This window comes from Pleurodeles waltl, chromosome 1_2, assembly GCF_031143425.1.
Source record: "Pleurodeles waltl isolate 20211129_DDA chromosome 1_2, aPleWal1.hap1.20221129, whole genome shotgun sequence".
Taxonomy (NCBI): Eukaryota; Metazoa; Chordata; class Amphibia; order Caudata; family Salamandridae; genus Pleurodeles; species Pleurodeles waltl.
The window spans coordinates 424,352,700-424,367,193 of NC_090437.1; positions in this window are offsets into that span (position 1 = coordinate 424,352,700).

A 14,494-nucleotide genomic window follows, 5' to 3' on the forward strand; every position below is an offset into this window, starting at 1 on the left:
GGGGGACCTTACCGCGATGACCTCCCATCTGCTAACCCGGTGAACCCTATCTTGAAAGCGACCAGAGCAGCCTGGCGAAGGGTCCACCGATTGCTTGGGGTCCATCCCCTCATCCATGCCATTGCGCCTCTGTGGCATTATAGTGGACTCCGGATAGGTGGTGAAGTGCTCAATTGGTCACAGTGGAGGAAGACTGGTATCCACACTCTCTCTCAGATTCTGGAAAACGACGTGTGCAAATCCTTCCCAAGGTTAAGGGAGGAATTTGGTCTACAGCCGAGCCAAGAATGGAGATACTTACAACTTAAGCACTGTATCTGTCAAGGGATTAAAGCTACCCAACGGGGGTCCCGACCCTCACCCATAGTGGCCTACCTACAGCAGTGGGGACAACATAAGGGAGTTATGGCAGGACTTTATGACCTAATCACCCGACAGCTCTACTCACAACCTCTCCTAGATAAACTACGCCTACAATGGCAAACCCGGGTACAACAGCCCTTAGACCCAGCTGACTGGGAAGAAGTTCTGGAAGCTCTGGACAGAGGTTCCTGTGAGGCACGATTAAAGTTCTGTCTTTTTAAGGTCTTACACGACTGGTACTGGTCCACAACAAAATTGCATAGGACAGGGCTCCTTCCGCATGCGCAGTGTTGGAGATGTCGAGACATACTGCGACCTGACTCATATCTTAATTGACTGTCCAATGGTCCGACCACTGTCGGATGTGGTGAGCTCCACCCTGGCTGAATCTATGTTACTTCCATCACCGCTCCCCCTTCTCTTATACTTCTACAAGACACGACCTCTCTCCTAGACCTCTCTAGACAGCACAAAAGATTGCTGCATACGGCACTAGCCACTGCAAAAATTTGCATACTCCGTCACTGGCAGTCATAAATCTCTCCAACGCCGGAAGAATGGATCATAGCTATGACCCGCACGGCCACGCATGAAAGAATCATCTACAACTTGCAAGATCAAGCTCAAATATTCACCCAGGTGTGGGCCCCCTTCCTGGCTGGGGGACGACTGTAGACTGTAAACCACCCAAAAGTATAAGCCTCTTCCCCGCCCCCTCCCCTACTTCCCTTCCCCTCCCTTCCCCCCCTTTTCCCTTTCCTACCCCTTCCCCCCTTTCTGTTTCCTTTCCTTCTCCCCCCTCCCCCCTTTCCCCACTAGTTCCCCCCTTCTTTCCCTTTCTTCCTTTCTACTTCTTCCCAATTTTATCAGAGCAATATTGGGCCCTCCTACGCTCTGTTAGCAGACTCCTCTTACAGACTCACCTCCTCGAGCTGCCGGTAGGACACTTGTACTAAGCATAAGCTGGGCAAGTGCAGACAAAAGATTCCCCATTCTTCTGATGGCGTGATTCCTCCGGCAAATACATTACCATAGGGTATACTATCATCTGACGCTATGATCCCCATGGCACTGATACCAGGCCTGGCACAGATGCCCCACGGTCCATGTGCCTTGTGAACTATCCCCAATTCAGGTGTTGACACAACACAGAGCTTGCCCTCTATCTCTAGGGGGCCAGACGATTCGGTCCTCATGCCCATGCCACCCGGCTAGCTTGTCTATTTGTTTAATTGTTTATCCTCCCTACTATCTCTTATCCCTACCCCGAGGGTCTTACAACTTTACAACTTTACAACTTTATAACTTTATAACTTTATAACTTTTGACATTTTGTTTATGCCCCATCTCATATCTTTTATCTCTATTTACATATTTTCCCTTACCCCCCCTTCCCTCTTCCCATTTGATATGATCAGTACAATATGTTTTATGTCTTAAATCACGATTGATAATATCCCATTGTCCCATCCGTCCCCCCACTTTGTTGATTAATTGTATACAATTGTTGATGAAAGCTGGGACTTCGATCCCACTTGGGTTTTGTACGATATTGTAATGTTCACAATAAAATTTTAATAAAAAAAAAAATTACCAATCTACAAACATAATACACATAACTATATGTACAACAACTACTACTAGACTATAGTTAGGACTACCACAATACATACATACCAATGCAACACAAACTGCCACTGAACAGCCGTAGCAAATAACAATAATAGTATAACCCACACTAACTAGACTAACTAGACCAACCAACAGCCCACTAACTCTAAAACTCAAAAAAACACTAAAACCATAAAAAAGGACTTACCTTGTCTGTCAAACAGCAAGAGTAAACCGAGACAGAAACAAATAGAATCAAACTCAAACTGACACAAATGGAGTACAAATAACAAGTAGCAGCAAAGAAATTGAGTGGCATATTTACAATGAATTGGCGTAGGGCAGCATTACAAGTCTTTTTCCTGTGCTGTCCTATACAAATTCAAAAGGGCAGGAAGGCATTGTATTTAAGAGATATGGTGCATTCCTGCCCTTTCATCGAGCTCTGGTGCACATTGCTAATGCAGGCATCCTTGCACCATGGTGCAAGGGTGTCTGAGTTGTTGGGGGGATTGTTTTTGTGCATGAAGGGACACCTTTCTCCATAAAAACAATCCATGGATGCTGTTTCCTCTTGCTATCTGTGCTGCAGAATGCAGCACAGATAGCAAGAGGAAAAAACGTAAAGAAATAAAGATATTTCTCCTACTTATGCCTTCCCAGTTTTGACACATTCCTAAGTTTACAGATCCTTGCAAATAAAGGAATGCATCAAAACCCATTGGTGGTGCGTGGGAAAACCCAGAGCAATGCCCATGGAACACCCCCTGATACAATGTAAGACTTACGCTGCGTTGCTTTACACCATATCTAAGGGTCCATGAAAACCCATGCTATGTGGCTTTGCACGGCCTTGTAGATATGGGTCTGCACTCTGCGCTGCCTGAGCATCATAAAACATGATGCATTGGCGGTGTAAGGGGCTTATGTATAAGCCCCATAGTGGTAAAAATGTATGTAACATATAATTAATATGTTTGATAAATGTTAAACAACATATTGAACAAATACAAATACATATGTAAAGCATAAATTAAACAGTACTATAAAACATAACAGTATCGCCAGCACCACGAACAACTACTGAGCATATTACACGCACATAATAGCACATAGTAGGCGTAGGTTACCCTCATGATGGTCAGCCAATGGCGGTCTAAACCACAGCGGTTTGTGGTCAGCAAGGTAATAGTCAACTGCACATTAGATGAATCTGAAAACAACACAGCTGAAACACATTGCCACTGTGGACACACCTGCAAAGGACACTATAAAACACACCACTTTACAGACCATAATCTTTTGCATTTTCAATGCAAATCACAGAAACCAGAGCATGTTATTTCCGAAGCACTGCATAGATTAGGCACCACTTTTCTCACCATTCCATAAAACACCCCGCACACACTTTTGTCCATTCGCACTCTTTTGCACTTCCACTGTATAGTATGTCGCTGTCACACATTTTTTACCCACCATGCCACAGTCGAAAAAGCCATGTTTTTCAGAAGATGAGTGAAACGTCATAGTGGATGAAATCATACAAGAGAGCCACAATTGTTTGGAGCACAGGTCCAGCATACTTCTCTCAGTAGAAAAATAGAAAAGTGGGACAGGGTAGTAAACAGAGTCAATGCTGTAGGCACCATACTGTGCACAAAGGAGGACATCAAGAAGAGGTGAAACTGCCACAGGGCAAGGTCTGTTACCTAGTCTCCAGTGACCTGCTGCAGGTTAAGAAGATTGGCGGTGGCCCTCTTGTGCCCCATTACATCATATTTCCCTGGGAGGAGAAGGTCTTGGCCATCCTGCATCTTGAGGGCTTGACAGGAATACCTGGGGGAGTGGAGTCTGCTAAGTTACAACACATAAATATGTCACCAGAATGCCATGCCATGCATGCTCATAGCTCACCTTTACCCACTATCTTGTCCATGTATCCCACCAACATTGAATACCCAGAGTATCAGAGTGTAAACACTGTCAATCTGTATCCTGTTTGACCCAACAGTACAGCTACTAAGGTCTATCACATGCCATTGGTCCAAACGGGGCCTGTAAATCTTTCAATAAACAGAAATAATCCCAGGGTTCATGGCATGTCTCAACAGGTAAATGTATGCCCAAATCTAAACACAGTCTGCATACAGATATTTAGTACACAACATTTGTATAGTGTGTGTACTAGAGAGACTAGAGAGAGTGACTAGACTGCAACTCCCAGGTGGCACTGTTTCTCCAACTGCATCTACCAGCCCAGTGGTCACTTGCCTCAATACATCTGTTAGTGAACTCTCAAAGTAAGTTTACTCACCTTGGTGGAGAACAGTCATCAAGTGTGTGTAGTAGAGAGAGTGACCTGGCTGCAAAACCCAGGAGGCACTGTTTCACTAGTTCCAAACACCAGCCCACTGATCACTTGTCCACATACCTATGTTTGGCAAATCACAAATGAACTTCACTTACCTGGGAGGATAGCATTTGTCAAGTGTGGGAAATAAAGGGGGTGACCTGCCTGCTAAGGCCAGGAAGGCCCTGTGTCTCTAAATCCACTCATCAACCCAGTGTTCTCTTATCCAAATACCATTGTTTGGTAAACCACAAATGAAGTGTACTCACCTGGGGAGATCACATTTGTATAGTGTGTGTAGTACAGGGAGTGACATGACTGCTGAGGCCACGAGGCTCTGTTACTGTTACTCCACTCACCCAACCTGTGTTCTATTGTTCAAATACCAGTGTTTTGTAAACCACAAATGAAGTCTACTCACTTGGTCAAAACACATGTGTATAGTGTGTCTAGGACAGGGAGTGACATGACTGCTGACACCAGGAGGCTCTGTTGTTGTTACTCCAGTCACCAGACTAGTATTTTCTTCTCCAAATATACTTGTTTGATAAACCACAAATGAAGTGTACTCACCTAGGGAGATCATATTTGTATAGGATATGTAGTACACGAAGTGACATAACTGCTGAGGCCAGGAGGCTTTGTTACTCTGACTCTACTCACCAAACCAGTGTCCTCTCGTCCAAATACCATTGTTTGGTAAGCCACAAATGAAGTGAACTCGTGTGCGAGGATCCCATTTGTCCTGTGTGTGAAGTAGAGGGAATAGCCTGACTTCAATTCAGAGGAGCCACTGTTTCCCTTTCTCTAAACAACAGACCAGTGTTCACTTTTCCACATACCACTGTTTGGCAATTCTCATTTGAAGTGAACTCATCTGGGAGGATACCATTTGCAAAGTTTTGGGAAGTACAGAAAGTAACATGACTTCATAGCCCAATAGGACCTGTAACTCTAACTCCAAACACCAGTGCATTGGTCACTTGTCCAAATACCCTTGTTTTTCAACTCTCAAATGAAGCACAGACCATGCCTAAGTCACAGAAGTAACTGTCAGCATAGCTCCATCTTGACATTCTAACTCAAGATGAAATATTTGAGAACAGGAATGACACCTAAAACACTGTGTATGGCAAGTATTCCCAAGGCCTCAAGATGCATTACCAGCAGACACATTCACACTGAACTAGGCAGATGATGACTCCAGTCACATATGCAACAAAGTCCTGGCCCTGCCTACATTACAACCAACTAGGCATTCTAATAGGCAAACCCACTAGTGGCAAGATGGCATTTTCAGGCTATCCTCCTAATGCTAATGATCAGCACATTTCAGCAGCAGCTTCACTCAAAATGAATTGGCATGCATTACATATGGCATGCCAGTACACTCAATACCATGGTTACTTGCCACAATATGATTAACTCCAACTTGACTTTGTACACGGTCTCTGCTTACTGTAACAATAAACCATTGGGGGTAGATGTCACAATACAACCAGTAACATTGCATGTTTTACATCAACAGGTGAAGCTGCCACTGGGCACACAGAGGCCATAGAACAGACTGCCACTACCCCTATGGATAAAGTCCTAAGTGATGACAATATCCCTGGATGTCTGGATGTGGTGAACAGTTCTGGTCCACCTGGGCATCCTAGTCAGACACCAGCAGTGAGTCTCACAGTGGCCTCTAAATCATATCCCATCCCAGTTGCCTCAATGTCAGAGGCAGTCATTTGCCCCAAACCTGTGTCCCAAGGACAGTGTCTTCTATCTCATTCCCCCAGTCCTGGGTCCAGAATTGCAGCACTGCACTTCTAAAAATGAGGGTCCAGGTCCAAGTTGGAGAGGGCACCGTGTGGCAAGGGCACAGGCCTGTAGGGGTAGGGTGTGTGGGAGGGATGCTGTGGGCCAGTGGGGTGAAGCCACTCAGGCTGATCTTGCCAGGACACCATCAGCCACATGGAGCCCCAAGGTGTGGTGGACCAAGTCTTGATGGAACTCCAGGAAATCAAGCAGCTACAGAGGGACATGCACAGAGACATGTAGGAACAAATGGAGGCACACAACACCAACATGGCCTCCCTAGCAGGGGTGTTGAGAGACAGTCACACCATCCTGAGCAGGGCGTTTCAACATCCTTCTACTCCTTCCTTTGGCTCATCAACACTAGGCACATCAACATTGGGGTGGCTATTAGAAGGGCGGCCCTCAGACACCCCTGCCTCTGTAGCAGCACATCCCCCCCCCAGGCAAGAGGAGATATCCAGCAAAGAATCCAGGAGATGCAGATGGCAAGACACCCACTACTGCCAGCAAGTGACCTCTTACTAAGGGACCTCCTTTGTGTGCCACACATTCGCTTTGTTGATTGATCTTCAACCACCTACCAGTTCCAAGGAGAGGAGTACTCTTGTCTTTGGATTCCCAATGGTGTGACATATACGCCAATGATTCCACTCAACATGACTAACCCCTTCACTTTACTTCTTTTGCTTCTTTCTGGCAAGTTTTCAGAATTAACATTGTAATAAAGTAACCCATTACAAATTCATTGACTGCTTGCTTAGTTTTCAAATTGCACTATGTAGAGAAACCACCAATTCTATGATGAAGACACAAGCTACATGTGCAAGCAGAGATATATTAAAGGTACATAGGCCCATATTTAAAAAGAAAATGATGGAGCGTGATGCTGCACCCAAATTGGCAGCGCCACGCTCCGTCATTTTCACAATGTAGGGATGAGCCATATTTAATTGAATTCGGAGCACCTCTTTGTTGTCCTCTGCATAGGCACTAAATTAAGCTGCCTGGGCCAACCAGGCATCCTTGCAGCATTGTGCAAGGATGTCTGTGTTGAGGGCTTTGATTGTTTATGTGTGGGAAGGTGTCCCTTCCTGCACAAAAACAATCACTAATGGTGATTACACAGAAGTGCCAAAGCGTCAGTTTGAAATGATTGTTTATGTGCATGAAGGGACACCTAGAAAGAGCAAAGAAAGAGCAAAATGCCAGACATGATTGTTTATGTGTGGGAAGGTGTCCCTTCCTGCACATAACCAATAATTTCAAACTGACACTTTGGCACTTGTGTGAGTGCTGCATTCTGCAGCACAGACAGAAGTGCCAAATAGCCATTAGTGATTGTTTATGTGCAGAAAGGGACACCTTCCCGCACATAAACAATCATGTATGGCATTTTGCTCTTTCTATGTGCGCTGCAGAAAACAGCATGCATAGAAAAAGCAAAAAACTAGGAGGAATAAAAGTATTCCTCCTTGTTGCGCCTTGCTTACGCCACCCCTGGGGTGGTGTTAGATTTTAGCACTGCCTCAGGTTTATGGAATCTCATAAATCTGAGGCAGAATCAAAATGCAATGGGTGTTGCTGTTGCACGCCCACAGCAACACCCATTGAACACCCCTTCTATGCAAAGGGCTGCATGTGAAGGGGTTGTATTTGCAAAGTGGCTTTAAGCCACAAAAAGTGGTTTAACGCCACCTTGTTAATATGGCTCAGGGCCTTGCGTCACCAGAGAATCACTAAAAGTGACTCTCCGGTGGCGCTAGTAGCTCTTAAATGTGCCCCATAGTATCCAGCTCAGGATTACATACATTACACACCAACACATTAGTACAACTGCTGGACAAACCAAACATTTTTACTCCAGTGTGCAGCACATAGCTGGCAATATGTCTGGATTCTTAGGAATAAGAATGTGTGACTCATACTGAGTCAACGTACATATTTCAAGGTACAGACCTTGAGACCACGGTAGGAAGGTCCTTGTCAGACATTGTCCGGTAGAATAGGCAAAGACTGAAGTGCTTGGTGTCAGCAGCTAGAGCCTTATCACATACCACACCAAATAATCCAGCATAACCGAAGATACAGACAGATGTCAGTACAACAGTCCCTGAACACAGGCCCATCATAGTCCAATTGCCATGCATCTGATGGTAAAACACAAACATATGTTAGTGTTGTGGCACAGGTACTGTGTCCTACAATGATGAAACGCATCTACAGCTAGATACAGGTCATACAAAAACAAAACAAGGAGTATAGGCTTGGCACCATACCAATGACACAAGTCACATAGCAAGCACATGGAAAATAAAGTACATTGCAAGGAAAATGACACAAACAAAGCAACATCATCGTGGTAGGGATGTGTCAAATGCTATCTTATCAAGCAGCCTTTGACTGACTATTGCAGACTGTCAGCTCCCGAGCTGTTTCTAAAACATTCAACTCTGTACATTCTCACAACTCCAGTTCAATGTACAGTCGCAGTCATTACATCACATGACATACTTACACTCATATAAAGTAGCTGTTGATAAGATCTTCCCACAAGTCATCTGCTTCCTCTTCACCACTGTCATCCTCACTTGGCTTTTCAGGAGTCTCACCTGATGGCACTGCAGGCTCCCCCTCAACTGGAATGTACAGAATATTCCTCAGCAGAGTGATGTTGTGGAGCATGCAGCATGCCACAGTGATCTGACACACTTTTTTGGGTCAATTGAGGAGAGCTCCACTAGTCTGGTCCAGACAGTGGAATCTGGAGTTAAGGAGCCTAAAGGCCCGCTCAACTGCCCGCCATGTTCTTTCATGGACCTCATGGAAGCGGACTTCCCCTGGCATAGCTAGATTCCTCTGTGGCATCAACAACCAAGGACGGTTTGGATATGCTGAATCTCTTGTCAAGCAATTGGACAAATAAGTGCAACAATAAGGCCCTCATTTTATGATTGTAGCACCTGACATATGGCACAAACATAGTCAGGACAGACATTACTTACCAGCTAGCCAGGGCCTCTATGGGAACAGTTGTGACACCTGTCGGGGAACTGTGCTGTTCTGCATTTCAAAGAAATCATGGGCTGAACCTGAACAATGGGCACAGACATGTACTATGTAGAGATTAGCCAAACAGACTACTTGCACGTTGATGGAATGGAAGTTCTTTTTGTTTCAACAGACTTGTTCAGTGGCCTGCAGTGCCACAAAGCCAACATGTGTGCCATCAATGGCCCCAACCACATGTGGGAGGGAGGCAAATCCATAAAAGTCAGCTTTCACATGGGCTAAATCCTCACTTTGGGGTAACCTGATATTGCTGTCAATGTGTTTCAACATTGTTGAGAGGAAATCCTCCAACACCAGACTGAACATAGGGCCACTGTATGTTGAAAGGACCTTGTGGCCAAGAGGTAAATACTGACATAAATGTTACAATGTGCGATATGCTGGTTGGATAATTAATAGCTGGTATCAGATCTGGCTCCAACTGACGGCATGAGTCCACTATTGTTTGCCTAGTCAGATGATAGAGCTGGATGACATAGCATTCTTCCACGGTCTGAAGGTTTGGCAGTGGATGGTTGACAGGAGGTTGTTGCATCCTCCCTCTACCAGAGTACCTATATGTGGCAAGACATGATTAATTGTAAATGTCAGTGTGTCCCCAGCAACATACATGATGCATGCCAACAATATCATGTTACAAAGCATTTCTGACTGGCTAGACCTGACACCCAGTGCACATCAGCGCTGGCAACTACACAAGGGTCTCACATGACACCCATGGTTTTCAAAACATGTCTCCACAACATGGACTTGGACTAAACTCAAAGATGTGTTACACTATTGCCCCTCGAAATATGACTGCATATTCCAACCACCAAAAAGACTATCATCAGTGGTGGCCAGTGCACCACTGTTAAATGCCATCTATGCCCTGTGACAAAGTACAATGGTGGTGCACTAGAAGGACCTATATGACAAGACAGAATAAGGATGTTTGTGCTGAAATTAAACATATATTGTAGGTGATACACAATTTGTAAAGCCAAATACAGCATTTCAGCCCCCCAAATGGCAGATGCCTGACCTACTCCACTGCACATCAGAAACCACTTGCAACCGCCAGTGGAAGTCATCATGGCGGTAGGCAGTTGCTACTGCAGCAGACACAGCCAAAGGCTAACGTTGTTGTCTATGGCGGTCCTGGGCCAATGGCTGTGTCTGCCAGTGGTTATAATACATATGTGGTAGACGTGACCGCCATTTCTTGCCAACTCTGGGAGCAATCATGCCATGTCCAGCAGGTGATAGGGCCACTGCCCTCTCTCCGGAGGAGCTGGAGAGGCTAGTTGATGAGGTCCTACCCCTGTATGGACAGCTGTACAGCTCACCAGAGCAGCAGGTGAGAATCTCATAGGCACAATTGATACTGTGTGATACCATCCTTTTCCTCCTCACAGGCTACAATGTACCACTATGTGCCAGTTAGACTTGTGTGGCATCAATGGTACAGCTATTGGTGGGTAGAACCATATGTTAAGCTCAGTCACATTGTGTTGTGTGAGGTTTTTGGGGTCCTAGATCCTCCTTGTGTTGGGTGCACATAACTTAATAAGGAGCCCTCTATGCAGCAGGGGCCTCGGTGTGGTTGCACACTATTCTTGATATTTGAAATATCTATTCCATTACTGTACATAGTGCTAAACAGGTATTCTCAGGGATAGTGCGTTACCTATGAGCGTGCTGCATGAATTTTCTGAGTAACTTAATAAGGAGACTTTACTGTCATCCACTGACATTTTTTTCTTTAAGATGTTTGTAAATGTTAGACAAAATGTATGTGCTTGACAGCATGAAGTGTGCATGCTTTTTGTATGAGTCATTTGAGGATCTTGTAGGCAATGTGTATAGTACCACAGATCTTTCACCCCACATCTAAACTTGACAAACTATAGTCTGGAAGACATATCCTGACACATTTTTCCCTTCAGGTTGACACACACACTGCATGCCAAATTGCTGATGCCCACCTGATGTACTGGTATGCATGAAAGGGATGGAAATGGAGTAACATATAGGTTCTGTATACTCAGCCTGCCGAAACCAGGTTCTGTCAAATGTGTCTCCCAGTATGGGATATAGCCCAGATCGTGGTAGAGGCATTGTGGCACTACAACAGTGGCCCAATGCCCACTCCTTGCACACCAGTAGATCCTGTCATGTGGGCAATATGATGCTCTAGTGGTAAAACTTTACCTTAATGCCTCAGTCCATTGACTAGATTAGGAATGAGTACTGAGGTAGATCCATGAACTAGTCCATATGCGCATTTTGCATCATAGACAATGTGTGTCTTTGACTCATGACAGGTACCTTACTCCCACAGCTCTGTTGTCACCTTCACAGAAGTTGTATTTGTCCTGTACAGGCTTGGTGCACTGATGAGAATCCCACAATGCAGCCAGTGTGTTGATTCCTTGGAGGCCTTGAAATGTTACTCAGTAGCCTGGTCACGTTGCAGAAAATGTACAATGCATTCCTTTGTATGTTGGATGCTATTTCTGTGGACTAGACAAATATGTCCAAAGGAGTGTTCTGTGGTACAGATACATACCACAGAACCCACTCCGTGAAGTGGCCTTGGTCTGCATTTGATAGGCCACAAGTCCACACATGCACAAAGAAGACACTTTCTGTACCAACAATGCCAGCCCCTTCATTGTCACTCAAGTGTGAGGGTGAAGTTTGTACTATGACAGTTGCCTGTAGGGACTGTTTGCAGTGGGTCAATCTCCTGGAGTGTGAATGTGGTGGTTGAGTCAGGCCTCAGGCATTTACCCTTTAGAAGCCACATATGTGTATAGGGTTTCATTGTAGCTCACATCACAATGCATGTTGCTGGAGCATTGGCTATGTGATGTCAGTAGGCTTGCTTATTCTTTGTAGGTGATGATCAGGGTAATGGGTTAGAATACAGATGGATACAAAAGTGTGTAGCTACAGGGATAAGTGAGATAGGTCTATAATTTTCCACCACTATCGGGTTAGCCATAGTTTTTCTTTTTTTTTGGTAGGGAAAGGTATTTTCAAAAGTGAATACCTTTTAAAAAACGTTTACAGAGTACTTCAGTACTACTAAAAAACTATCTAGGAAGTACCACAGTACTTTTAAAAAACACAAAAACATTACATACGATAAATTACAGATTGTTGGATTTGGCCCTTTCTGCAGGGTCAGCTTCAAACTATCTGCCTTCACCCTCCTGTTCTCAGAACACAATTTTTCTGGCTTTTAGGACTACTAACCAGTTCTAAGGTGCTTGTATTCCCGCCTTAAAACAGGGTAGAACTGGTTTGTACCAAATTGGCATATTTCATTTTTGTGTGAGTCCCCAGTAAAATGTCTTTCCCTGTGCCCAGCTCCCTGTAATTGGTTTGTGTGCTTTACGCTTGTGGTGTGTTAACAAATTGACATTTCTACCTTGGTTTTTTTGACATGTGTGTGATTCAACCATTTGTGCCAAAACTTGTGATTGTAATCTCTTGATTTGTCTCTTGCATCCACGAAGGTCAACGTCCATCATAAGAAGGGGATGTGGTGAGCCATTGCCCTGGAAAATGCAGACCATGGGAGTCCACATCCGGTGGAGAACCCACCGTTGCATGAGGAAGAAAGACCTGAGACGCTGGTCCCGGAAGATTGCGGTAGTCAAGCTGGTGTGCACATAAGACCATGACCTCCCTAATGTCAAGCATTCTGGTGGAGGCATACCCAGACTTTGAAGGGTATTTTAGGACAGCACAGCAGCCACAAGGGGGTGAGTAGAGGGCATAATGAAGCCTGTCACATTGCCATGTTAATGTGTTAAGTTCAGACATCTCCCCGTGACGATTAAGGATGTGCCATGTGTGAAACAGTAGATGAGTGACTGTTTGTGTAGATATGTAATATGGTGCATACTCATGTGCCATGCATATTGGCCATGGACCTAGGACACATCTGTTTACAATTCACAAACAATTTGTTCTCCAGGGACAACATTTGGCTGTGTACATTGATCAATCAAGTACTGTTTGTTGTTTTATTGGTTGTAAATTATATGCAACAGACCACTACTCCTCAGTGTTACAGGCCAAAGTAAAGGAAGTGATGGATCCCTGTCCTCAGCTATATGTCTGGTTAAATGAGTATATTAGCATATGCCACCCAGCAGCTACTTGCTTTCTGTTTGTGACAAGTGCTGCTGTCTTACTACTGTCTGTAATGTGAAGATGGCTATCATACATGTGACAGAGCATACATTTATCTTTGGTTGCAGCTACAGGCAAATATCTTCCCTGGGTAAGTGGGGAATGTCCATGGATAAGAGTTGTGTGCCATCACTGTTGCCAACATTTCTTGTGCCTACATGTGCCTTTCTTTTTTGACAAAATGTATATGCTGCTGTTTCATGCATGGTCTACCTGTGTTATTGGGATGCCTTCTGTATTGCCTCACAAATATGTGCATGCCAACCTGAGTTTGGAACAAAACATTTTCAATGGGAGTACATTTTGTGTGGTGCTACAGACAGGAATGTGCCTAACACATACCCTCAGCCATCATTGCATGTCATTTGGCATGTATGACTGTAGTAGCAATGAGGTACGAGATATGTTTGATTAGATTTTTTTGCCTCAATGTTTATTTCCAGGCCATTGATGTGGCATCATGTAGCAAAGTGCACTGCACATGTGTAATGGGGAAGTTTCTTTACCTGACTCCTGGCATGCATCATGGAATGTTTTGCAGTTATGTTGAAATCACATGTGTTTGGGTACAACCATTCATCCACAAACATCTGGGTTTGCAGGACCAAAATGGAGACAATCCTCTAGCTTCAACATGTTGAGGGCCTCCTACAGGTACTTGCAAATCTTTATGTTTCTCCAACATACAAAGGACTAATGGTCTCTATTGATGCAATCAGAGTATGTACTTGTAAGAGGTGCTTGACTTTAGTTTTGATTTCCATGGGACTCGCAGATTCATAATATTGTGATTTTTAGGGGCATATTTCCCTGACATTTTGTACCTGATGTCAACCTTTACATTTCCATGCCAAATGTGTGTCCTATCAGAGCAACATTGGTACTACCTCCACTGGGACAAATTTTACTTGCTGAAGTGTGCATTGTGGATATGTTTCCAGTGTGACATGAGTATTTCCACATCACCTTCTCCAGGCTACTGTACTGTTGTCAGCAACATGGCATGTTCCGGGAACATCTTTCTTATTGTTGTGGTATTATGTATGTAACAAAATAATGTCTGCCTGACTTTGTGTGGGATATGCGGGAATGGATTTAGCA